At 45.2% G+C, this 27,291-nt stretch overlaps 1 protein-coding gene and 1 long non-coding RNA gene across 4 annotated transcripts in view; one reads left to right on the forward strand and one right to left on the reverse strand.

Annotated features, from left to right (window-relative positions):
• The window catches only part of LOC146404742 (uncharacterized), a 44,866-nt gene extending 34,618 nt beyond the window's left edge, over window positions 1-10,248 (forward strand). The window contains exon 3 of one of the 2 annotated variants that reach the window (XR_014841796.1): window positions 5,119-9,559. This is a non-coding gene — a long non-coding RNA (uncharacterized LOC146404742). Of the gene's footprint in view, window positions 1-5,118 lie in introns of both variants that reach the window. The other variant, XR_014841795.1, reaches the window with a different exon arrangement.
• The window catches only part of ANTXR1 (ANTXR cell adhesion molecule 1), a 240,535-nt gene that overhangs the window by 13,825 nt on the left and 199,419 nt on the right, over window positions 1-27,291 (reverse strand). The window lies entirely within an intron of this gene.

A 27,291-nucleotide genomic window follows, 5' to 3' on the forward strand; every position in this document is an offset into this window, starting at 1 on the left:
CTTGATCTGTTGAAGTCTAGGAGTGGTTTGAGTTTATTAACTCCTTTACACCCCAATTTTAAACAATTGTCTTTGCTCAAATTTCACTTTACTGCTTAGTCATTGGGCCACCCAAGAACAGGCCTCTCCTAGAGAAGTCTGGCCAGAAAGAATATCTTCTGTTCCAAAGAATTCTCTCCTTGTTTGGTGGCAGACTGTCTGCAGGAATGGCTGCCATCGATCCCTTCCCTCTAGGGGGCCTGAGCCCTGCTTCCTGGTGAAGAAGGAGTTGATTTTCCACTCCCTTAAATCTGGGTTGTGATGGTTTTGAATAATGGAATATGATGGAAGTGACGTCATACTAGCTTTGAGATGGGCATTAAGAAGCCTGGAAGTTTTCGCTTCTTGTTTTTGGTGCCCTGAGACTCCGTGTAAGAGGTCCAGGCCGTTCTGCTGTAGCGGGGGTACACATGGAGGAGCACTGAGGACAGATAGGTGAGTGATGAAGCCCTATTGGACATCTAGCCCAACCCGCCTCTGAAGGCTCCAGCCCGAGCTGCCATCTGACTGCAGCTTCATGAGAGACCAGACCCCACATGAGCATTAGACAGGCGAGTTAGGTCAACTCACAGAACTGTGAGAGAAATAGCAAATTATTATTTTCAACCACTATGTTTTTATTCACTTATTTATTTTATTATACACGTTTCAGGAGTACAACATTATAGTTCAACGTCTGTCTACACCTCAGAGGGATCACCACCACGAGCCTAGTTACCATCCATCGCCATAGAATTGACTCCCTTCACCCTTTTTGTCCATGCCCTGACTTCTTTCCACTCTGGTAACCTCTAATCTGGTCTTTGTAGCTATGAGTTTTTGTTTTATTTTGTTTGTTTGTTGTTGTTTAGGTTTCACGTAACAGTGATAACATACAGTAGTTATTTTTCTGTAATTTGCTAAGCCTAATACCCTCAAGGTTCAGCCATGTTGTTTTAAATGGCAGGATTTCATTCTTTTTTTTGGTGGCTGATCAGTATTCCAATACAAATATATATGTCTGTACATACACACATCTCTTTTATCCATTCATACACTGATAAACACTTAGGCTTCTTTCATATCTTGGCTATTAGAAAAATGCTATAATGAACATGTGGGGGATATATCTTTCTGATTTAGTGTCCAGATATGGAATAGATGGGTCACATGGGAGTTCTATTCTTAATTTTTTGAGGAATCTCCATACTGTCTTCATAGTGGCTACACCAATTTATAGTTCCACTAGCAGTGTATGAGGGTTTCCTTTTCTCTACATCCTCTCCAATGTTTGTTATTCTTTTTCTTTTGATAATAGCCATTCTAACAGCTGTGAGGTGATATCTCATTGTGGCCATCTGTATGTCTTCTTTGGAAAAAGGTGATATCTCATTGTGGCTTTGATTTGCATTTCCCTGATAACTAGTGATATGTCTCTTGGCCATCTGCATGTCTTCTTTGGAAAGATGTCTCTTCTTCTTCTTCTTTTTTTTTTTAAACTTTTTAGGGCCACACCCAAGAAATATGGAAGTTCCCAGGCTAGGGGTCAAATCCATGCTGCAGCTGCCAGCCTATACCACAGCCACAGCAACGCCAGATCCAATCCACATCTGCAGCCTCCACTGCAGATCATGGCAACACCAGCTTTTTAATCCACTGATCGAGGCCAGGGATAGAACCTGCATCCTCATGGTTACTACTCAGTTTCATTACCACTGAGCCATGACAGGAATTCCCTCTGCCCATTTTTAAAATCTCTTTTTGTTGTTATTTTTGTTGTTGTTGTTGCATTGTATGAATTCTTTATATCTTTCGGATATCAACCTCTTACTGGACACATGGTTTACAAATATCTTCTTTCATTCAGTAAGTTGCCTTTCTTTTTAGGGCTGCGCCTGTGGCATAGGGAAGTTCCCAGGCTGGGGGTTGAATCAGAGCTGAAGCTGCCAGCTGGCACCACAGCTACAGCAATTCTAGATCTAAGGCACAATGGGAATGCCACCGTTTAATGGCTTATTACAGAACAATACTGAAATAAGTGGCAACTCCTCTCTTTGCCTAGTAGGATCATTCCTGGTTTGTGGAGCTGAGCATAGGAGTTATTGTGGGTTTCTCTCTCTCTCTCTCTTTTTTTTTTGACTCTGAACTTGGCACCCTTCAAAGGTGTTGGTAGGGATCCCAATATGTGCTCTACCCATTGCCTGATTGTTTAGTCTTCACTTCCAGAATCCAAGGGCCCCAGGAGAAAAATAAGCTCTCTGGATGACAGAAAGATATAACCCCACAGGAAAACCATCACAAATTTCCCTTTTTATTCTCTTGATATTACCCTGCACTATTCATTATGAAATGTAGGCTGTTTTGGTGATGAGAAAAGGCTGCATTGGAAGAGGACTGGCAAGATGTTGCAATACTGAAAGGATTTTGCCTGCTGACATTATTTGGGCAAGCCTACTTATATGAGCTGGGCCTGAGACATCCTATTACCTACTCCCATGCTGCCAGTGGGGAGCTCAAGGTTGAAAGGTCTCCCTAGCTTCTATAGTCAAGTGAGACACATACACTCCAGGTGCCATTCCAACCTGAAAGTCTTTAAACGTATTTTAATAAGCACTCTGAGAGGGAGGAAACACAGTAAGATAAAGTAGTCTTGCCAACCAAATGTGGATGAATAAACTATGTCCTAAGATTCCATGAAAGGCTTCTCGGAGCCCATGTCTACCCCATGCCTAAAGTTACAATGAATTACCTGTCATACAAATGAATGTATTAGAATGTAAGTATTAGAATGTCATACAGACTAGGTCACTTTGCTGTACAGCAGAAATTGACAGAACAATGTATATCAACTATAATAAAAAAAAAAGAATGTCATACAAATAAATGTAGTAGAAGGACACACTCTGATGGCTCCTTTGGCATGTCAATATGTCATTGCAGTCAGCAAAGGCAAAGACACACACAGTGACATAAGGAATCATTTTACAAGTGAAACTTCCCCAGTGGATGCTTAACTATCCTCTTTATGTCTCATCATTATATAAAGGCTTGGCATATATGTCTGCAATGTGTCTAATTCGGACAAATCTTAAAAAAAATAAGAAAATAGGATTGGTGAAATGAGATCCAGGAAAAGTGATTGATGGCCAAAGTGTTGTCAGTGGGGACAGGCTCTCAAAATTCAGACTTTTCATGGTAGCAAGACAAAGATATATGCAGAGATTCCATGAGTTGTACACTTTAAAGGTGGAATTAAATGAAAACATTTGCTGATTGAAGAAGAAGCAAATAGTGCTGATGGGTCTGGCCTGGGGCAGCAGAAATATTGTTTTCTTAGCTTTGCTCTTCTAAAAACCAGTCTTTGGTCCTGACCACCCTCTCTTCTTTGGTGGTGTTAAGTTCAATGTACTCTTCCTGGGTCCTGCTAAGCAGTGCAGCAATTATTTCTCCAAAAAGCCTGGTTTTAATTGACATTTTGGATGAGCTTCAGTAGTAATGTTGCTTTCGTGCACTTTTCTAAGATTTAAGAAAAACACCGTGGTGTGGTCATGCTGAGTGAGTGAAAGTCTGACCCAGGATGAACTAATTTTATTCAGAGCTCTCCTCTCCATTTCTCTCTTCCAGTTAATGGTCCTGAAGATATTGTCCCTGTCCTTGTCCATGAGCCCAGTTAAATGGCTCTGACTTCTTAGCGCTATCATTAATATAGTCTTTCTATTTATTATTTTATTTATGTAGAGGTATTTGTCCTAAATAATTGGTGCCAGAAAATAAACTGAGATTGCTTAGCTAAGAGCATTATTTAGCTTGGATATGATATGTAAAATTATGAAATTACTTATTCACTGGGTGCAGAGCTCTGGCCTCATCCTGCTCCATAATATACAAGCTATGGATGAAAGTTTGTTTTCTTCTTTTGCACAATGTGAGGAATCACATCTTTAGGGTTAGTTCTTTTCCCATGCCTGTAGCTATCAAAGTGCTTTCCTCAACCATTTCCACTAAGATCAGGAACAAGACAAGGATGTTGACTCTCATCGCTGTTATTCAACATAGTTTTGGAAGTCCTACTCATGACAATCAGAGAAGAAAAAGAAGTAAAAAGAATCCAAACTGGAAAAGAAGTAAAACTGTCATGGTTTTCCGATGACATGATACTATACCTAGAAAATCCCAGAAATTCTACCAGAAAACTATTAGAGCTCATCAGCAAATTTGGTAAAGTTGCAGGATACAAAATTAATGCACAGAAATCTCTTGCATTCCTATACACTAACAATGAAAGATCAGAAAGAGAAATTAGGAAACAATCCCATTTACTATTTCATCAAAAAGAATAAAATATCTAGGAATAAACCTACCTAAAGAGACAAAAGATTTATACACTGAAAACTATAAGATGCTGATGAAAAATCAATGACCCAAATAGATGGAAAGATATACCATGCTCCTGGGTTAGAAGAATCAAGATTGTCAAAATGACTGTATTACTGAAGGCCATCTACAGATTCAGTGAAACCCCTAACAAGTTACCAATGGCTTTCTTCACAGAACTAGAACAAAAATTTTAAAACTTCCATGGAATCACAAAAGACCCCAAATAGCCAAAGCAATCTTGAGAAAGAAAAGCACAGCTGGAGGCATCAGGCTCCCTGACTTAAGACTATACTACAAACATGTGCTTTTAGACTGGAATGAATCTAGGGCAGGAGGAATCAAGACACATGACTACTTAAAGAGATGGCCACCAGTAATATTAAATATTTGAGAATTTGCTTTGGGTCCCAATATGTCCTTGCTCCCACCACTCTCTTCCAGCTTTCCATGTCTCTCTCTTAAACTGCCTCAGAATTTTAGTGCCCTCCAACTGGCCTTCCTAGAGAAAGGCTCTGTATATACCCATGCTTCCTTCTAATCAAAACTTTCTTGTCCTGTGTCCCTCTCTCTTTCAGTCTTTCTCTGGGCTTTCTATAGGACAAATCTCTAATTTGATTCACAAGCCAGGTCCGCTAGGATGGTTTATTCTTTAATAGGCATTTTCCATACCATAACAGAAATGTCTAATTGTCTCCCACATCCATTTTCACTTTTTTCCTTCAGCACTAGGACCCTGGAATTTCACGGGGCACATGACTTGGTAATGACTACATTTCCCGGCCTTCTTTGCATAAAGTTGGTTCAAGAGGTGGTGAGGCTGACCTCGTGCGGTGGCATGGATTTGCAGGTGGGTGTGGCTTCCTTTGCATCGAGGTGTAACCATGGAGCCTAAATTCTGATCAGGTGAATGTGAGCAGAAGTGATGAGTGCAAATTCTAGGTTGTGCCTTAAAATGAAGGGGCATACCCTTCCCTTTTCCTTTCTTGGACTGTGCAGAAGAGAGCCACATTCAGGGAATGGTGAAGAAACAAGAGAGAAGGAGCCTGGTCTCCTGACAGCATGGAGCCTGACAGCATTGATCTTTGATGGCTCATCCTCAGAAGGTTACATGTGAGAAAAAAAAGGTGTAATATTTTGGGATTTTGCTAGATCAACTGAACTCAATTAAATTACCTTGATAATGTAACCCCTAAAGGGAACCTCCTGAGACAGTGTTTTACGCTAAAGGAGTGGCCCCAATACTGAGCATTTGGGGTGCTATATCAGGAAATCATGGTGATCTGCTGGAGTAGGCTGGACTTTGGGATGCTTCCTAAATTTTGACCATGAAGTTGGCTACCCGCCCCAAATTTACACAGGCTGATCCTTGCCCAGCTGGCTCAGAGGAGCCTCTGACATTTTCCTGGACTCTCTGCTTTCCAGGTAGGGGCTGCTATGATCCTGCCAGAGTGCCTCTCAAATTGAAACCAAAGGAAGGCAGTAGTCAAAGCCCTAAAGGTTTTGTGATTGGCTAGACATAGAAATGGAAAATTTATTGCACTCAAAATCTGGGATTCATTGAGGAGTAAAAAGCATTAATTTAAGTTATCCAACCTCAAAATTAGTTTCAGGTCTCTGCTGGGCCCCCATAGTCTTCCTAATTATGAGACCACGTAGAGTTGGATCTGAAATAGGACCATGACCCAGTATCAAGATGCCTCATCTTCCTGGTGTAGGAACAGTTCACCAATTCAGGCTCACTAATTAAATATTTGTGATAATTCTTCCCAGGCTGGGCTGAGCTTACATTCTGTAGGATCTGGTCAGAAATGGTTTATTAGACTGATATTTAGTGAGAGTATAGCAGGAATCTTTAAGAGGAAAAAAATATATCTGAAATCCTTTGGAAAGAGGCAGGGTATAAAATACAGAAACGCTTTCATGGATTTCAGTGTCTTAACTGTAAATAAAGGATGTAGCTAATGACCAATGGACTCGATTTTTTCAGTGAGAGTGGACTCGGCAGAGACCTCCACTTGGAGAGACCATGACAGGCACCACCTGCTTTGTGTCTGTCTATTTCTCAGTTGCACGAGCCCTTCTCAGAACAGCAGAACATTGCCCAGGTGCCCGCCTGGACCTCTGGCTTCAGAATCTTTCTCAGCCTCTTCCACTGGTTATGTTGCTGCTCCTGGCTTTCTGCATTTCCTATTTCTTGAACACGGTCCTTCAATGTTTTCCAGCCTTCTTTCTTTGAGGGCAGAGACTTTGTCATATGATTTGGTCTAAAAGAAGCTTCTGGAATGGCATCAGACCCTGGCTGGGTGTTCAAGAAACAAGCTGTTTGAAGGGGTTGAAGAACCTCACGGTGCTGTTGGGAGGGAGCTGGGGAGGTCTGTGTTGTTAGTCTCTCCGACCTTGTTATTCTTTCTCAGCTCAACCCTCTCCTCCATCCCCGCTCCTCCTTTGCTTCTTCCCTACCCTGACGTTAATGCCTCTGGGAGTGAGCTGAGTAGAACTCGAAAACATTGCCTTGAGACATCCTCTCCTCTCCCTGCCCACCCCCGGCCCTGGGCATGTCCAGCCTGCCCTCTCCACAACAGGCCCCCTCTGTGAGCATCTTGTGGAGACCCCTCTTAAAAGGGACCCGTGAGAATCTAGGAGAGAAATTCCCTAGCTATTGGCGCCCAGCAACTCAGTGTTGTTATCTATCTTTTTGAGGCCAGGGCAAAGAACACTCAGGGTTGTTGCATTTGGACAAAGGGACACAGGACGTCTCCCATTTTTAAGGCAGTTGGGGAGGCAAAAGGATGAACGTGTACAGAGCACCAAAGAGGAGGGATATGGGGAGCACGGACTCGACTCGGAGGATCACGGAAAAGGCAAGGTGGCACTAGGTATGGCCACGCTTCCCAGAGCTTCCCCTCCCAAATTCGAGGTCATTCCCCATGCCTTTTCTGGCCTGCTGTTGCTCTGACTAATATTACAGTAGTCTACTAAATAGTCTCTGGGGGAAAAAAGGTTTTCTTGGGTTGACCTCTTTTTTTATTACTAGAGTTCATTACTACTGTTACAGAGGATAACTAATATATTTATTATTTTACAGTGGGGACAGATGGGGACAATGACAGCTCTGTCACTCTGGAATTAACACTAGGAAAACATCACTGTCTACTCAAGACCACTGAAAGCATAGTGAACACTGGCTTTTTAAGCTCTCAATGTTTTTAGCTTTACGGGTTCAAATCTTGGGACAGTATGCCAGAAAACATGACCTCATCATGTTTTGCCCCTGGGTAAAGAAAAAAATTCTGAACTGAGTGAGGATTGAATTTCATACCAAAGCTCTGAGGTCAAAAACCTTGGGGGATAACTAGACAAAAAAAAATGACAAGAAGACCTGAAAAATGATGTTTGAGGATATAATCTTGCAAACGCGTGTCCTGGGAGACCTGGGCCACAGAGGCGAGGGTGGTGCTGGATGAAAGGTACACAGAGGTGGCCACGACGGGAAACCATCAGGTTCCGTGGGACCAGCCACTCACACATCCTCCCTCGGGCTTCGATGCAATGGACTGGAACAGCTTGCTACCCACCAGGAAGTCTAGCACAGGCATCACAGACCCAGTTCTACAATCACGCCTTCAAGCATGCTTCTGCATCATTCTCTTTTCTCAAATTACCACTTCTTTCATTAAATAAAAGCAATTAGGGCATTAACAACTTTATGGAAAAAAAGATATAAAACCTCAGGGCCACGATCCCAGCATGACCGTTGTCAATATTTGGGAACTACGTGTTTATTTCCACATTTCACCATTTTCACATTTCAATGGATCTCCCCTTTTGGGGTGATCCAACAGGAGCCAGAGATCTTCTTCTTTCTTCCTTTTTTTTTCTGCAGGGGAAAATTGAATCCAGGCAAACTTTAGCTGACTCACTGCCCGTCTCTTTTTAATGCGCTGTGCCATGATTTGAACTAAGACCCCACTGAATGCTTTTTACTTTATTTTTAGGTTCCCTTTTTACTCTCACCTACATTACAAGTTGAATTATGTTATAGGGACAAGGTAGGGGTTTAACAGGAGCATTTAAAAGACATAGTCTTTCATTTCAGTATAAGGGCTAATCAAACCCCCGAACTCTGTTATCTCAGAGATTTTATTGTCTTTTAGGTGCATAAAGTTGTATAGATGTTTTTGGAAAGATATCTTTAAGTCGGTTTCAATGAGACATGACTATGAGGAACAGTGGCCGCCAAGTTCTGGTCCTCTGTAATTGGAGGGTCTCTTTATAGCTCCTGGTCAAGACGCACTGTTATAATGTATAGTGTCATTTAAAAGCCCCACACCATTGAAAAAAATGAAACAAAATCTCCTTCCTGTATGTTTCCACTTAATGTGTAAATTACTGCTGTTTACGTCTTTTCTGTGGCATTCCATCCATCTCCTCGGTCCTGCATATGATGTTTTATTTATTATATCTTCATTTTTTTTTTGTCTTATCCCCAACACACTGAGCGAGGCCAGGAATTGAACCTGCGTCCTCATGGATGCTAGTCAGATTCGTTTCTGCTGAGCCAGGATGGGAACTCCACACCTTCATTTTATGATGATGGTTCATATGAGCTGTATTCCCAGGACATACCACCTAAAATCACTCTGTGAATCTGAGGTAATAATGGTTTCCTTTAGAGTCTCAAAACAAATTTGATACAGGGGAAAGATACAGAGTGGATCCAATGCTCTACCGTGTAGTTTCATAGTTAGAATCGGCCCCCAACAATCTCTACTCTGGAGGAAGATGATGGACTCTGTCTCTACAGCCCCCCAGAGAACAGCCAACTACCTGCCACATAAATCCATTCTAAGAAGTTCATTCAACTGAAGGTAAGACGTGGAATCCATGTTTGGAAAAGCTGTTATTCCATTTAGAAAGGATAAATAATGAGATCCTACTGCATAGCACAGAGAACTCTATCCAGTCTCTTGGGATGGACTGTGACAGAAGGTAATATGAAACAAAGAATATATATACACACACACACACTAATTATATATATGAATATATATATGTGTGTGCATACACACACACACACACACACACACATATTAGGTTGGCACAGCATTGTAAGTCAACTATACTTTAATTAAAAAAACCAGTACTCTCCTCCAAAAAAGAAAAACCTCCCTAAATAAACAATACACACACACACCTGCTTTCAGGGCAACTCTAACAATTTATAATTCTTATTTACTACAAAGAGGCATTTTATGGTGCAGATATAAGCTTTGATTTTTCCACGTGTCTCAGACTCAGAGGTTTCAACAAAATGACTTGTTATTATCTCCATCACATGTAGACACACCCTCAGTTAACTGTCTATGTACCTCTATTTCAGCATGTCTCATCATTCTAGGCACTAGGGGGAGCATCTGGTGGGTGAGGAAAGCCTAGTTTCAGAGAACGATACTACAACTCTAACTTTTTGATTTTGCCCCAGAAACTCAAAGTCCAGCGCAGCCTTATCCTGCGGGATCCCTTCTGTAGCTCTGTGTGAGGATGAGGTGGCAGGAATCAGCCCTCCCTTAGACGGCTGGGAAAACTGAGCCACAAACGGGAAGGTTAGGGCCCAGCTCCAAGGTTTCTTGGACTCTTTATGTGGGATGGGCTTGGCTCCCCATGTGGATATTTCTGTTAAATCTTTTTGCCTTTTCAATAGGTGGAACCGCCAACAACATGAATGTTAACCAAAGTAGACTTTGAGTTAGTTGGCCTCCTATTTCTTTAAATCATGGCTCTAACACTGAGAATTTCATATAAGCGAAAAGGTACTGTCCTCAGTAAAGAGAGTTTCTTTCTGATAAAAATGTCCTTAGAGTGTACTGCTTTGGTTTCCAATAGCTAAACAGCTTGTTCAAAAAATACATGGGGAAGGAGTTCCCGTCGTGGCTCAGTGGTTAACGAATCCGACCAGGAACCATGAGGTTGCGGGTTCCATCCCTGGCCTCGCTCAGTGGGTTAAGGATCCTTCATTGCTGTGAGCTGTGGTGTAGGTTGCAGATGCGGCTCAGATCTGGTGTTGCTGTGGCTGTGGTGTAGGTCGATGGATAGAGCTCCAATTTGACCCCTAGCCTGGGAACCTCCATATGCCGAAGGTGTGGCCCAAGAAAATACAAAAAAAAGACAAAAAAAAAAAAATACACGGGAAGGATAGAGATGATTTTGGAAGAACTCCACCTAGTAGGAGAGGGTAGCTTCCTGGTGGTGGAGGAGGCTGTGGCCAAGTTCAGAGCTGCTCATCTGGGTAGCTCCTGCCTCAAATGGACAACAGGGTGCATGGGCATTTTCTGCCACATGTACTGATGGTTCCTGGCTGTGAGGGCACCTGAGGCATGGGAGGGTGGAGTCAGGATGCTTAAAGGGAACTGGGCAATCTGCAGCAATAGGCTTAATTAAATAATTTAGGTACTTAGGATTAAAGGCCAAGTCTAGCATTTAGGAAAATTGATTCTGGAGTGTTGGACCCCTGGCCCAGTCACAACCAGGCTGAAGAGGATCTGGGGGTATCAGACTGTCTGGTGAAATCAAGATGGCTGTGTGGCTGCCCAGGGAAAGCAATGGATTCTTAGCCACGCTGGGAGGGCAGCGCCCCTCCCTCAGGTGACCGGCCTGCTCCGTTCTGCTCTGCTGTGACAAGATCCCACTTGCTAGGAACTGGGGGCACCTCAGTCAGGAGACAAACTGGGAAGCCTCTCAGGAGAGCTACTCGACCCATAAGCATCCACTGGGCTCCTTACTGAAAACACAGACGCCAAACCCTTGGATCTACTGAATCATGATCACTGAGGGAATCTATTCATTTCAAAATATACTGAAAGTTTTGAGATACATGAAAATGATCAAAATTTTAAGAATACAGCACAGTGCCTGGCTGATAATAAAGGACCAATTCATAGCAATGCAAAATGGTGAATAAATAAAAGGACAAGATATATTCTTAGCCAGTTGATTAAGAAAGACTAACTGATACCATTTTCATTAGTGGCGTGTGTGTGTGTGTGTGTGTGTGTGCGCGCGCGCGTGCGTGCACGCGTGTGTTCCTCATGTTGGCAGACACTGGGATATTAACTAGGTTTAAGGTCCCCAAGCAAAGAGATTAAACTCCTTTTGGAAAATCTCTTGTAGGAAAGTTGGGAAGATACATATGCACAGTGAAGATTTCTAATCACAGCAGGGGCTCACAGCACGTTTTGCTCATGAACTGCTCTGACTAAGCCCCCGATATAATAGTAGGATCCCGGAACCCTGGTAAGGAATCTGGGAGATACTTCTCAGTAAGAGGCTGGCTCTGGGAAAAGTGTTCCGTCTGTGGAGGATGATGAAGCTGTGATCTTTGATTTCATTGGTTTAATTCTTATAAGCATCGATTAAATCTATAAAATAAAAAATAATAGCCCATTCATTATAGCTATTAGTAGAGCTAAGAAGAGGTTTCTGGCTTCTTTTAATTGGACCTGCAGTTCTCCAGCTTTTATGACATCTCTACTCCTTCTTCCTTGAGGACCCTCCACCCCACCTAAGTGGTGACTTAGGTGGGGCAGAGATATTAAATAGGCCTCCAGTTTTCTGGTAGCCTTTTATTAACGCTGTAAGTTACAGAGGCCCGATGTTCTTGGCTGGGTTTCACCTCCTGTGCTGGGCTCCTGGCTGTCCTGGTTTTGTCCCCACTCTGATTTCTGCCTCCTGCTGGAAGTGGGTCAAAGTCAAGGCCAGAAGTGCTGTCCCTGCTAGCAGAACCCACAGCGGCTGCAGACAGACTGGAGCAGGTGCTTTGTGAAGAAGCAACCCCTCAGTTACCGTCTCCCTTTCCGGGGACCGTCCCAGTAGCTTTCTCAATCTACCCTTGTCACTTTCATATCATCTAGGGAGAAGGGCTTTTTCTAAGCTTTCTGAATCTGGGACTACGGCACACAGAATTGACTACTTTCAGAGTGACAAACACAATGGAATCTCCCTATTGACTTATCCTTAGTATGAAAATCTGAAAGGATACCCAACTCCCCCTTTTTTTCAGAACTGAAAATAAAACTTAAAATTCCCTGTGGTCATTTATTACTATTACCTTTCGTTTAAGTTATCTGAAAACTAAATTAGCTTTAGAAGTTGATCCAGAATTTCCAAAATCCGCTGTAGCTGAATCCCACCAGTTACATTTTAATCAGCAAAGGTGTGGGGTAACTTTTTTGCAATTTTCCACAAGGGCTAGGAGCATGGATTGTGATAATGTTTGCCTCCTGGGCGGATACTTTTTTTTTTAAGGGGTCTTTCTTGGTTCCTCAGGGTCTTAAAAGTGTTGAAGGAGACAGTATCCCTTGTTTGAGTTCTCTGGGGGGCTGGGAGCCACAAGGAAGAACTTGCCCATGAGAAAACCTATAGTTCCTTCCAAAAAGTAGCTCCATGAAGCAGCCAAAGGCCAGTCCTCTCTGATCTCAGCCTGACCTGTGAACAGCAAATTCACAAACCATGTGGCTGAAAGGGGACAGACATTTATTCAAGATTTTTTCTCTATGAGAATCTAAGCTTTATAGGGAAGACTGTCTTTTCTTTTCTTTCTTTTTTTTAAAATATTTTCTTTCTTTTTTCTGCTACACCTGTAGCACATGGAAGTTCCTGGGCTACACGTCGAATCGGAGCTGCAGCTTTGGTCTGCAACACAGCAACACCAGATCCCGAGCTGCATCTTTTTATTTTAATTTTTTTGTCTTTTGTCTTTTTAAGGCTGCACCCATGGCATATGGAGGTTCCCAGGCTAGGGGTTGAATTGGAGCTAGAGCTGCTGGCCTACACCACAGCCACAGCAACACCAGATCTTAACCGGATCCTTAACCCACTGAGCGGGGCCAGGGATCGAACCTGCATCCTCACAGAAACAGCACTGGATCCTTAACCTGCTGAGCCACAAAGCAAACTCCATGCCTGTCTTTTCTGTATACCTCCTGATGGCTAGAAAAATAAGTGGGATTTCCCATCGTGGCTCAGTGGTTAACAAATCCGACTGTACTCCTGTACAATCGCTTTTGCAAGTGCAAAGCGATTCTGAGCCCTGAACTGGTGTTGCTGATACAGAAATAATGACACGAACTTGAACTCTCCACGCTTCACACTGTACGCCTGTGAACATGCAAGTGGACGAGGGAGGCATCTCTGGGACCTGGACTTGGGCCAGCAGCAGGGACGGGAGGCCCTGAGGCCCTAAGCACTTTTGGTGGGAACTGCCGACTGGTGAGATGGACGTCGGTCTTTGGCAGGAAGCTAGAACAGGTCATTACACAGATGGTTTGTGAGTTCCAAGGACAGGAAACAGTGGTTGTCCCTTCGAGCCAAGGTTTGTAGAGAGTGAACCAGGGCCAAACCTCATTATTTTTGCAAGTCTTACTAGATTCATAGATGGGGGCTGACAGATGGAGTTTATCTGCATTTCAGCAAATCACTTCACACACTGTCTCATAGCAGTTAGAAAAAAAGATGGACAGATGTGCACTGGCTGTTTCTGTTGCAAGTTAGATGGTTCAGAGATGGTTGAACACACAGCATCCAAAGAATATTGATGAACGTAGCAGTGACAGTGGTCATTTGTTCTGAGTGCCACACACAGGGTTGAGGGTGTAGTCAGCTCTTAGTAAATACTGGTTGGTTGTATTAAACCTGGAGGAAGTCTTTAGTGGACCCACGAAAGGGCTCTTTTTTTCGACTTAGCAAATGTTTACAGAAGAGATGAGGAGACTGGGGAGGGGAGGGAGCCAGGTCTGATCGTCAGTGGAGGGAGGGAGAAGTCAGGTCCAGGGTGGTCCATTTTCTTTGACCTCTGGAGCCCAGCCTCGCAGATGTGGTGACGACAGAGGACAACTCTGGGTCTTTCACTGTGTTTGGACACACTGTTTTGCAGTGTTTAGCGGAAAGTTTAGAGACTACTGTGGGAAAATCATAATTGTGTGTGTGTGTGTGTGTGCGTGCATGCGCGTGCCTGTGCTGGTTTCCTGGCTCACTGTCCATCTAGAATCAGATCATCTCCACTTATCTTTTTTTCGTATTGGGCTTCTGGTGAGATTTCTTTCTTTCTTTTTTAGGGCCGCACTCATAGCATATGGAGGTTCCCAGGCTAGAGGTCAAATCAGAGCTGCAGCCATTGGCCTACACCACAGCCACAGCAACGCCAGATCGGAGCCACATCTGTGACCTATACTGCAGCTCATGCCAACGCCATATCCTTAACCTACTAAGGGAGGTCAGGGATCGAACCTGCATCCTCATGGATCCTAGTCTGATTTGTTTCCACTGAGCCATGATGGGAACTCCATGGTAAAATTTCTTTTAAAGAAGGGCTTAAAAAAATGGAAACCACATGGTCTGATGGTCTCTAAGATTCCTTCCTCTGAAAATTAAGTGGTTCTGAAAAACTCTGTGGGAGGAGGGAGTGCTAAAGGCAAGCTCTAAAACACATTGGCTCATTTCCCATTTTTCTTTCACCTCCTGGTGGGCTCAGTCTCCTTGGAACAATCTCTGAAAGTGTCCCCACCTTGAGGCCACCATCTTCTTGCTTGTGAGTGCTCCCTCCTGGCATCACTCAGTCCTCCAACAACTAGCTTTCTGGTGTTAAACTGCCTTCGTAGGTATAAAGGACTGACAGCTTCCATGGACCCAATCTCCGATTGGTAGGGTTTTATGCAGTGTGGATACGTGAAGGATTTGAGGAAGAGAGGGAGACATGTTTGGGTTAGTGGAGTCTCCATGAATTCTACTTAGAGAAGTGTGGCTTTTTGCCCAGGTTTACTAGTTCATTTGAAACTACTGTTGGGAGTTCCCATTGTGGTGAAGTGGAAGTAAAACTGACTAGTATCCATGAAGATTCGGGTTCAATCCCTGGCCTTGCTTAGTAGGTGGGGGATCCGGCATTGCCATGAGCTGTGGTGTAGGTCGCGGATAGGGCTCGGATCTGGCATTGCTGCTGGCTGTGGCGCAGGCCGGCAGCTGTAGCTCCGATCCGACCCCTAGCCTGGGAACTTCCATATGCCACAAGTGTGGCCCTATAAAAAATGTATATAAATAAAAAAGTAACATTACTTATTTATTTATTTTTGCTTTTTTAGGGCTATACCTGCGGCATGTGGAGGTTTCCAGGTTAGGGGTTGAATTGGAGCTATAGCTATGGCCTATACCACAGCCACAGCAGTGCCAGATCCGAGCTGCCTCTGTGACCTACATCACAACTCAGGGCTACACTGGATCTTTAACCCATTAGCAAGGCCAGGGATCAAACCCGCAACCTCATGGTTCCCAGTCAGATTTGTTTCCGCTGCGCCATGATGGGAACTCCAAAGAAAAAATTTTAAAACTCCTATCTACTAGGCCCCAGAGGTAAATATTGAGTAAAAATAATCTCAGTTTCTATGCTTATAAAATTTATAGTCTGGGGAGAGACCATGACTTTACTTAAAAATAAAGTCATTAATTTAACAGTTATTCACTAAGTGCCTATTGTATGCTGGGCTATAGCAGTGAAGAAGTCAGATGAAGTTCATGACTCTGAGGCTTAAACTTAAATAAATACATGATTAAAATCTAAGATAAGTGTGTGAGAATGTTAAAATGGAAGTTTTTTTTTTTTTTTTTTTAAAGAAGAAACAATGCATTTCTCCATATATGATTTATAGATACCTATACAGGAAGTATAGCCATATGGTCCAGGGTATAAAGAGGCCTTAGAAATGGCCAGGACATAGGTCTTATAAAAATGGAAATTTTGATGATGCTCCAAGATGCAAGAGATTCTGGGGAGGCGCCTAACCACCCTATGCAGGTTTCCAAGGCAACATCTGTAAACCAGCACCCTGGTGCTTGGACCCCTCAGTGGGATGAAAGATCTAGAGGCTCCCCACCTGGGGGAGAGGTATGGGTTCGGGGGGAGGAGGGCTTCCCCTCAGCCTAGTGGGATGAGGGAACCAAGATGCTGGGGCACGAGTTCTCTGAAGATGGTGAGCCCAGGGTTCTGGCAGCAGGATAAAGATGGCTGCCAGAGGGTTGTCTTGGCCACCTATTATGTGGGTATTTCTTGTGGGGCTGAGTGGCCGGGCAGAAGGAACCCAGTGTGGAGCCATCTTGGATGCCCTCTAAGGCCATCTAGTGGGACAGAGGGACTTTGGTGGCAAGAAGCTGGAGGTGACTGCCCCATCCAGGGGATGCGGAAGCAACCACAAGCAAACATGGGGAATATACAGAGACATTGCCTGGGTCAAGGAAGCTGCAGGAGAGGACCCAGAAGAGCTGCAGAGCTTCCCACGGGGAAAAAGAGTCAGCATTTAGCCTGGGCTGGGCCCAGCTCCACTGTCCCAGTTCAAGGAAAATGTCCTCTTTCTCCTGCCTCTGCTTACCTGTCCCCTCCCAGAAGGTGTCAGAAATTGGCTAACAAGCTGGAGTGGGGCTGAGTGGAGAAGAGCAAGGAGGAGAAACACCTCCTTCATGGGGCGTCCAGCCCAGGGCTGGCGGGAGGGACATTTGAACACAGAATCAGGTTTGAGGTTTTGATTACTCTCTTAGACTGGACGTTCTGACTACTGAATTCAAAGGGCTTTTATTTTATTTTATTTTTTGTCTTTTTGGCATTTCTTGGGCCGCTCCTGCGGCATATGGAGGTTCCCAGGCTAGGGGTCTAATCGGAGCTGTAGCCACCAGCCTATGTCAGAGCCACAGCAATGCAGGATCCAAGCCTCGTCTGCAACCTACACCACAGCTCACGGCAACGCCGGATCGTTAACCCACTGAGCAAGGGCAGGGATCGAACCCGCAACCTCATGGTTCCTAGTCAGATTCGTTAACCACTGCGCCACGACGGGAACTCCTTTTTTTTTTTTCTTAAACAGAGTACATTTTTGATTGCAAATCTGCCTATAACCTAAGAGCAGGCCAAAGAATTATGGGGCCTGCCAGGGTGGTATCTTGGCAGGAGAAAAATCTCTCAAGGAATAAATTTTGCAAGGGATGGAGAGAAATATAAACTGCCATTTCATTTTGACCATGCACATGTTGTCTTGTCCTGCATACCAGGTACCAGTCCTCAGAAGGAGACAAACCCAGTTCTGCGGAGGCTGGTGACAAGGAACCAACCCAGCCTGCCGGGTGGGAACACCTAGGTCTCTCTGAGCATGGGGACTCCAGATTCACCTTCCCTTCTTCCTCCTTGCAGGTCCCAGAAATGCTCTTTTGGAGTGGGATCTTACATACATCCTGCTCTTTCTCTCCTCCAGGGCTAGGTGGGACCTAGCATGGTCTGTGCTGGCTCTGGCCTCCGTCCTGCCCTGCCTGGCTCAGCCCCGCCTGACTGTGGGTCCTCGGGGGCTGGTGAAGGGGCCAGAGAAGCTGGGCTGACCTTGCTCCCACGACCCGCATTGCCCATTGTGCTCATGGTCCAGTGCCCCCGCCCACGTCCTGTGGCTGCTGGCACCTGGGACGTGGTCCTTTGCTCGCAACGTGTAAAAGTCAGAGGAAACATTGACTGGAACCCAGGTCTCCTGGCGTGCGAGCTCTTTCCATGAACCACTTTCGGGAGACGGTCTGAGGTGTTGCCCTGACGCTCTGCAATGGAATTTATGCACAAGCATGAAAGAAATACATCTGGGCATTTAACAGAGTGTTAGAGAGGGAGTCTGGCAAACCCACCAAGCTTGTCTTCCATAGGATGAGCTTTTCCAGGGCGGAACACTGGCAGGGTCCCTGGCCTTTGCAGAAGGTAACTAAGGCAATGGAAATGGATTGACATCTTACCAAGAATGGGCTCTTTCGGAAGATGTCTATTTAACCTTGTTTATAACATACACCATTTTGTTTGGCCTTTTTTCAACATATAGAAAAAAAAAAAAGAAGGTCTGATGCCATCAGAATAGCCAGTTTGCTAAACGGGGTGCTCAATTTTGTGTGAATTAGAAGCATGAAGCAGACGTGGGAAAGTTTCTTGTGTCTCCATCTCAGGCAGTTGGCCATTTGGCCGAGAAAGTGATCAGAGACTGCCTCGCCAGGGAGGCAGGGCTTAAAGTGGCCCAGGAAGCGAGCTCCCGAGGCTATGGATTCAAGCCCAAATTTGAGGCTCAGGCTGCTCTCTGGGTTTCAGCACCCAGGTGGGGTAAAGGAAGGCACTGCCTTTAGCTAAAGGGCTCTTACGGCAATAGCTTTAGGGTAAATTTGTACTTTGCAGGTTATTTTGTTTAATATTTAGTACTAATCGTATATTGTATCATGTTGCTTATAAAAACAAAGAAATGGATACATAGGATGTTTCCTGAATAGTGGAACTATATACCTAATTATTATATTATTATTATTCTAAGACACAGGCTAGGTTAAGCAGTCACAGTTGGTGGCCATTCTCAGTTATGGCACCTCCAGTGAGAAACGATGCCCTGCCGTTGGGCACTGGTCTTCAGCAAAGTGGGCTGGGGCCAGGTCCTCCTCCCTGGGGGGACTTCCCTGGCTTTGCCTCCTCCGGCACCAAATACCATGTCTACGATCCTGGGGGCTTCTCTTCCCCTCTGCCACTTCCGAGCTCCTCTCTCCTCCTCTTCAATCTCCCTCTCCCTGTCCTCCTCCTCTCTGGCCTCTTTCCTTGTCTCCCCTCCTCTTTTACCACCTTCCTGCTTCTCCTATCACATATGAGGTGTCAGAGATGGAAAAGGGGAGAAATCAGCTATGCATCTAGCATTCTAAGTGAGAGGGACACGAAGAAATGTGATGATGGATTAGAGCAGAAAGCATCGCCAAGTCTCGGAAGGGGCCGGTGAAGTTTTCTTTTCTCTCTCTCTCTTTTTTTCTTTTTATTGTTGCACTCATGGCATATGGAAGTTCCCAGGCTAGGGGTCAAACTGGAGCTGCAGCTGTCAGCCTACATCACAGCCACAGCAACACCAGATCCTAGTAGCATCTTCACCCACAACCTACGTTGCACCTTTCACAACACCAGATCCTAGGAATCGAACCCGCATCCTCACAGACACTATGTTGGGCCACAGTGGGAATTCTGGGCAAAGCTTTCTAGAGGAGACATGACTTGGGTTGAGTTAACCTAAGAGGAGCGGCCAGGATAATGTGGACTCAGGGCCCGGCGAGAACGCAGGCCCAGGTGCAGAAATACCTAAGGGCTTTGGGCTGAAACAGTGTCTCAAAGAGCAGGCTGCTTTGGGCAGGACCCTGTGTGGAGAGGCAGGTGGAAGTCTGACTGGCTGTGCAAGGCGACGGGGGAGACCTGGTTTAGGCCGGTGTTTCCTAAAGTGCCTTCCACGGGGCGCTAGTCCCAAGGGATGCTCTACCAAAGTAGAGCAGTCATTTACAGGTTTGGGAAACTCTGCATGATAGATGTACCCCTCTGCTTTGGAGATTCCCAGTGCCACTGATTCATGAAAGCATCTTTGAGGTCTTGGAGAGGAAAAAAAACCTTTAACCATTGTTTAGTGCGACATTTCCCAAACCGATTTGATGCCTATGAGCAGCTGTGGAACGAGCATCCACAGAACACACCTTGTGTGGCCAGGCAGTGGGAGCCAGGGCAGGTTTCAGAGGGGGTGGAGTTCGGGGCCGTCAAGGAGTCAGAACTCTTTCTGGTGCCGCAGGGTGGGGTGCATGCAGACACGCCAAACACCTGCTGCTGCGGTTGATCCCCCTCTGTTTTCCTGGGAAGAGACTGGCTGGCTGGTCACGAAGGAGGGCGAGCTCTCATTCCTTAGCCCTGAGAGCATTAATGCAGGCGCGGTGCGTATGCCAAGAAAATGTTTTCACTGGCCAGAGAAGGGGCTGCATATACATAAGCATGTCCATGTAAACTTGCTGACTGGGGACACTGTTGACCTACTTGGGTTTTTTTTTTTGTTTGTTCATTTAGCCAAAACCTGAGCATCCTTGAAGTAAAAGCTAAAGCCGCACCTCCCCTCTGAGGACCAAGCGTGGCCTCTGCTTTACCCCCTCCGCCCAAGATCTCTCTCTCCATCTTTCTGTCAGCGGCTCTCACTTCCCGTTCATCGCCAGCCCCTCTGTCCCTGCTCAGGACTGCCTGCCTTACACTGTGACCCAGAGCGCATGGTTCGTGGGCTAATGTCGGCATATGTGACATTACAGTCTGCCTTTTCAGTCCCCAAATGGTAGCAAGGCTAAGGAGTGTGCCAACGACCCATTTTCCTGCCAGCCCCCAAATGTGACAGAAAGAGTCACTTTTATTTCCATTGAAGCGATTCTGGAACACAGCGAGGTCTCACTGACCATCACGGCTGTGTTTCTAAAGGTCACCTGGAACAATTAAGAGGCATGGCAGTGACTCAACAAAGCAAAACCACCGGGTGACAGACAATGGCACTCTGCTGGAGTTTCGTTCTGCTTTCTGGGAACTATTGAGAGGCTGCTCCTGGCATATGGAGGATTTGAATTCCCAGGGCAGAGTCTGTGGGGAAGGACAAGGACACTGTAGGAGGTACAGGGGGTGGGGCGGCCAGTCAAGTCAAAAGAGAGATGAGCCACAGCACTTTGAAGAATCCACCACTCCTACCCATTTCCTCTGTTCTCGCCTGGCCACCACCACCACGGCTTCTCACCCAGGACTGTTGCAACAATGACCTCACCGATCTCTGGGCTTGCACTCTGGCCCCACTGCACCACTGGCCCCACCGCACCATAAGCAGTCTTCGTAGAATGTGAATTATATCACATCCCTCCTCTGCTAACCCGCCATTGCATGTGGCTTTCCTGTTACACACAGAGTAAATCCAATCCCTGTTTACAAGCCCTGCTCGCCTTGGCCTCTGCCTTCCTCTTTGGCCGTATCACCTTCCCACCGGCCCTCCTGCTGCACTTGACTGGCACTGGCATCTGACCTCAGCATGCTGCGCTCTCTCCAGCCATGCAGGCTTTGCAGTGTTGCTCCTCCCCTGATCTGGACATGGCCAATTCCTGCTTGTCATTCAGATCTCACCCTTCAATGTCACCTCTTCAATGTCTGCCTTCCCGAAAAGAGGGCTTTTCTGACTACACAGGCTAGACATCACTTCTCTTTCTATCCCACCACTGTGCTTTAATTCTTGGTGTTGCATTAACACTTGCGTGCTGGAATCCTAGAGTCCAACTCTGTGTAGAGACCATGGTCTCCTGGTTCACGGAGGCTTAGCCTGACAAATAAATGTAGTGAATGGATAAATGCTGGTTTTCCTAAGTATCAGCCATGGAGCCTAAGCTCTAGTCCCCCGTAAAGTGAATCTCCTCATCTATGAAAGTGGAATGAGAACACCTACATCAAATGGTTATCAGAGCAAATGCAATCAATATAATTACAAATTATGAGGCTTCTGGCAAAGACGCATTATAATTACCTGAGTCAAGTCAGTTTCATTTTTGGTAAATTGGCGATAAGGTTCCAAAGATAAAGTAGAGCAGATAACCCAGTAAGTGTAGAAATATTTAGACCAAAGTGGTTTTTTTTTGTTTTTGTTTTTTGTTTTTGTCTTTTTAGGGCCACACTCGTGGCATATGGAGGTTCCCAGGCTAGGGGTCAAATCGGAGCTACAGCTGCTGGCCTACGCCAGAGCCACAGCAATGCCAGATCCGAGCTGTGTCTGCGACCTCCACCACAGCTCATGCAACGCCGGATCCTTAACCCACTGAGGCCAGAGATTGAACCCACAACCTCATGGTTACTAGTTGGATTTGTTTCCGCTGCGCCACAATGGGAACTCCTCTTTTAAGACTTTAACTGTACATGGACTCTAAAAATAAAAATAAAACCAAGGTTGTAGAGAGCAGATAAGTGGGTGGTTGTCAAAGGGTGGGGGTGGGCTGGGAAGTGGGTGAGGGGCCAAAGGTACAAACTCCCAGTTATAAGTCATGGGATGTAACGTACAGCATGGCAACTATAGTTAATAATACTGTCTTGCATATTTGCTAAGAGGGGAGATCTTAGAAGTTCACATCACCAGAAAAAAATTCTCTTAAATTCTGTTAACTACAACGGATAGACATATGTCTATCATATGGTGACAGATGTTAACTAGATTTATTGTGATCATTTTGCAGTATAAACAAATATTGAATCCTTACGTCATACAGCTGAAACTAATGTTGCATGCTATTACACTTTATGAAAAAAATCACAAGTTAAAAAAAAAGACTTTAAATTCCTGTCATGAAACACTTTTATCTTCTGGTTTCCACAGACTCTTTTTCCCTTTTTCAGCTGCACTTGAGGCATATGGAAGTTTCTGGGCCAGGCATTGTATCCAAGCCACATCTGTGACCTATGTCACAGCTTCAGCAATGCAATGCCAGATCCTCAGTCCACTGCTCGGGGCCAGGGATCGAACTGGCAACACCACAGAAATGAGCCGGACCATTGACCTACTGTGCCACAGTGGGAATTACTCCATAGACTCTTTAAGACATGTAAAACTATTTGAAATTATGCCTTCCTTCCTTTCTTTCTTGCTATCTATCTATCATTTATCTTCTGGAAATGAGAATTAGGAAGATAACTCATTTGATATCAATTCACATCCCTCTCCTCTAACTCTGGCCTTTCTGGGAAAGATTCATGAGAAGCTGTGTTTCTTCAGGGTGGGACGATTTGTCCCATGGTCTGCAAAGCTAGAGAATTTCAATAATCAAATTGTTGCCATTAAAAAAAAGTCAAACTTGGAAATGGGTTAGACCTAAACACATTATCAATGGAATGAGCTTAAAGAGAGTAAGAAAATTATTACGGAGTAAAGTTATCCAAAAATTACTGTTCTCCTTTGACTCATAAATCATCTAGTCTTGGACTTTTTGGACACAGATCGCTGAGTTTTATAAAGGACAGGCAGCGAAGCCTGGCGGTGGATGACACTCGGGGGATCAGAACGATCATTCCAGCACGACAGTTTACAGTCATTTGAAACCACAGCAACACTGCTGCATGAAACTGGAATTTTCACATGGGCAGGTTAAATCTCTTGGAAGCTTCCATCCACATTGCTTGGTGGCGGCCTGGGGTGAGACGTAGTTGTGTGGGCCGTTGGCGTGATGCTAAATACCTATAAGGTCTCGTTTTTGCTAAGAGGTTCTGTTTGGAACTGTTAGCAAAAAACACATTTTCAACTTTGGGCCACCAGCAGAGCGTATAGTACATGAGAAACTAGTGCAGCTGATGGGGGCTGGTGGGGACCAGGGCTGTGGGGAATTCTCTTGTACTTATTCCTGGTTTGGAGGGATGCTCATTGTTTATAAGCATAGACAGTGGCCTCAGTTCTGCAGCTGCCTTGGCCATTTCTGGGGGCCTACATGACACCCCCTAGGCCTAAGGATATTGTGGCCATGGCTTCATAAACTCTGGTAAGCTCGTTTCCACCACTGATGGGAAAACACACTTTTATTTTTATTTTTTTAATTAAAAAATTTTTTTTGTCTCTCTTATTTTAGGGCCACACTTGTGGCATATGGAGGTTCCCAGGCTAGGGGTCCAATCGGAGCTGTGGCCGCTGGCTACGCCACAGCCACAGCCACATCAGATCCGAGCTGAATCTGCGACCTACACTACAGTTGACGGCAACGCTGGATCCTTAACCCACTGACTGAGGCCAGGGATCAAATCTTCGTCCTCGTGGATGTCAAGTTCGTTAACCGTTGAGCCATGATGGGAACTCCCACACTCTTTTATTTTTAGAGGATAACAGTGGCATAGATTGATTTGTCAGTAGCATAATTAAATCATGTGCAAAGGCAAAGACAACACAGAGAAATAATTATATTGCTAAACTTCTATAGTCATTACCCTCACATCCAAAAGCACCTTAAAGAAGTTAGACACTGATATGCTCATAACAGGAAACTTGAAGGAATATTGCAGAATCTAATGGACTAGAATCCCTCTTATCTATGTATCCTCACTTTTTTTTTTTTTTTTTTTCGTCTTTTTGAGGCTGCACCTGCAGCATACGGAAGTTCCCAGGCTAGGGGTGGAATTGGAGCTGCAGCTGCCGGCCTACACCACAGCCACAGCAACGTGGGATTCGAGCTGCATCTGTGACCTACACCATGGCTCTCAGCAACGCCGGATCCTTAACCCACTGAGCAAGGCCAGGGATTGAACCGGAGTCCTCATGGATACTAGTTGGGTTCATGACTGCTAAGCCACGATGGGAACTCCTGGATCCTCATGTTACTTGGCTAAACGCGTGTATTATCACAGCTTCCGAAGTGCTAAAACAGAATCTGCCTCTCTTAGTTCACAGGCTACTGAGAGAGCCCTTTTTTCTCTTTCCTGTTTCGTATCTCTAATTCCTACTGTACAGCAGACATTTAGTAAATATGAAACACTCACTCTTCTTTCCATTTCTACCTCCAGGCCTAAGAAAACCCTGCTTGGTCCAAACAACCTCCTTTGCTTGAAAGAGAAAGAAGGGGAACACCGTCTTGTAGCGACAGAGATGATCCCGCACCAACTTTCCAGTCATTTTTATTAATTATCCCACTAAGGAGCATGGGCATCTGTTGCGATGTCCAATTTTCCAGACTCTGTGACATTTAAGAGCGTCTCATTAGGTATAACCTTTAGCGAGCAGCAGAGAATATGGAAAAGCTGACACCAGATTTACTCCCATTTAGAGTCTGTATTCAAGTCAGAGTCACAGAGGCCCTGAAAAGTAGGTATGCCAGTGATGGAGGCCAGGGTCTGGGTGTCACCTGCTATGGATGTGCTTTTCAACGGGGCTTGGCAAGCCAGATGTTGAGGGGGATGCAGGAATACACAGAGGTGCCAAGGGCTGAGGAGTGGGCACCCCCAAAACCAACTCTGCCATCACTGTGGATTCTGAACATAACTCTGTTCTCCGTGGACTACTAATAAGCCAAAAGAAAAAATGGAAAAACACTCAAGCATTAAACATACATCAAAAGAATGAATTTATAAAGTGAGACAAATAAAGTCAGAGCTGTTTTCCTCTTAAACTTCCTACTTGCAAACCATTTAAAGGAAAAGTCAAAGTGGTTAATAAACGGCAATGATGAAAAACATAAGTAACAATTATAACCAAAGTTTCATGTTGTAATAACCCTTAATCAACCTCATTTTACCTGAAGATGCCCCAAGAAGACAGCACAAATCCTCTATCTTTATTAAAAGGCATGTTTTTTCTTTTTTGAGACATCTCTGCCCACTACTGAAATGCAGTTGCTTATGAAGGGAACATCATAAAAGTTTCTAAACAGCTGTGACCACCTGGGGGTTGCAGAAAAAAATCATAATCCCTAGGACAGGAAAATAAATTGAACCATGTCTTCAGTGCTGTAAGGGAAAGTGAAAAGAAATAAAAGAGAGCTACGGTCCCTTTCCTCAGATCATTCATGGCTTCCTCAGGGAGTGAAATGTCAGTTCTGGCTTTAAATTAAAATGATGCTAAGTTCTGTGACAGTAGCTATGAACACCTGAGGAAGCAGGGGCCAGACAATGAGCAGGAGTCTGGGGAGCGCCTTCCAGGGCTGGGTACCTGAAGGCAGACAAAAGGATGGAGAAGGCACAGCCAGTAGGTGAGGTGTGACTGCTCTCCCCTCCCCTACTCTGGTGTCTGCTCCTGCCACCTCTGTCAGCTTCCCTCCCATCTGGACCTTCACGCACGCTGTCCGTTCCAACCAGAAAGTCTTTCCCGCACTTTACCAGGAGAGCTCATCCTTTGGGTCTTAATCCAATAGTCTCTTCTTGGAAGTCTTCCCTGATCCCTGAGCCCAGGTGAAATCTCCTTGCTCTATGCTCATTGGAACATCAAATGCCCCGCCTTCCATAACACTTATAACAGCAAATTCTAGTTCAGTGTTTTTCTGACTACTCTGACGTACACCCAACAGGGGTAGGGATATTGCCTCCTTCGTGTAAACTCCTACCGCCTAGTGTGGGGCCTGTTGCAGGCTAGGCACTCAAGACTTGTTTGTCGAATGCGTGGCTATACTCTGTCCCTAGACACGGTGCTGGTGGTAAAGGGGGAGGCATGCAAAGGTGGAATCAGGGAGAGAAAATATGAGGTCGTTGGGAGTGCAGCACACTGTGGGAGGGCATCCTGTGACATGTCATCTTGGGCAGGGTATAAAAATGCACAGGTTTTGGGAGGTGGGAAATGGTAGGACAGGAAAGGAGGAGGTTGGGTGGCAGGGGCCAGCTCTCCTTTCCAAAGTTCTGTTTGGTTTACCTTTTCTTCAAGAGATCAAGCACAATCTGGATCCCCACCCTCTTCCCCTGGCCTGGGGTGAGGGTTCAAGGAGAGCCAGGCAGTATAGAGCTGGTAGGTTCTGGTCTTAACACTTCCACTAATTCCCTCTGTGGCCTTGAATGGAGTGAGGGTCCTATTATGCCGGTATTACACTTCCAAATATGCAAAAGGGAGATGAGTAAGGTGGTGATGGGGAGCAAATAAGAAGAGGTGTTTGAAGGTGTCTCTACTGCCTTTCTGGACCTGTTTCCTTACCTTGAAAATGAAGGGACTGGGATCATGAGGAATCCCCAATCTATTCCTGAATCTGACGGTCTGGTCGAGGTGGGGTGGTTTTGGGCATGTTGGGAGAAGATGGGGGTGCACGTGGACATCCCACAGCAGGTTGGCTCTCCTCCACACTGTGAATTCTGGAAGACTATCTCCTAGATCAGATTCTGCCACCATTGATTCAACCTAACACTTTCGGGTGAGAATAGAACCTCCCATCAGGCTGTGTTGAAATATGTCTCAACTGAAGCCTATTGCAGAGGTGCAGACTATCCCTAGAGATGATCTTTTCCAGTGCCCTCAGCTGGAGGAGCAGACCCATCACAGCCAAGTGTTTGAACAAAGTAGAGCGTTTCCCCCAAATGTTACCCATGGGGTGAAGTTTTGA

Source organism: Sus scrofa, chromosome 3 (genome assembly GCF_054392235.1).
Source record: "Sus scrofa isolate SSC_HxYL_T2T_F1_AM1 chromosome 3, Sscrofa_HxYL_maternal_Yorkshire_Landrace_v2.0, whole genome shotgun sequence".
NCBI lineage: Eukaryota > Metazoa > Chordata > Mammalia > Artiodactyla > Suidae > Sus > Sus scrofa.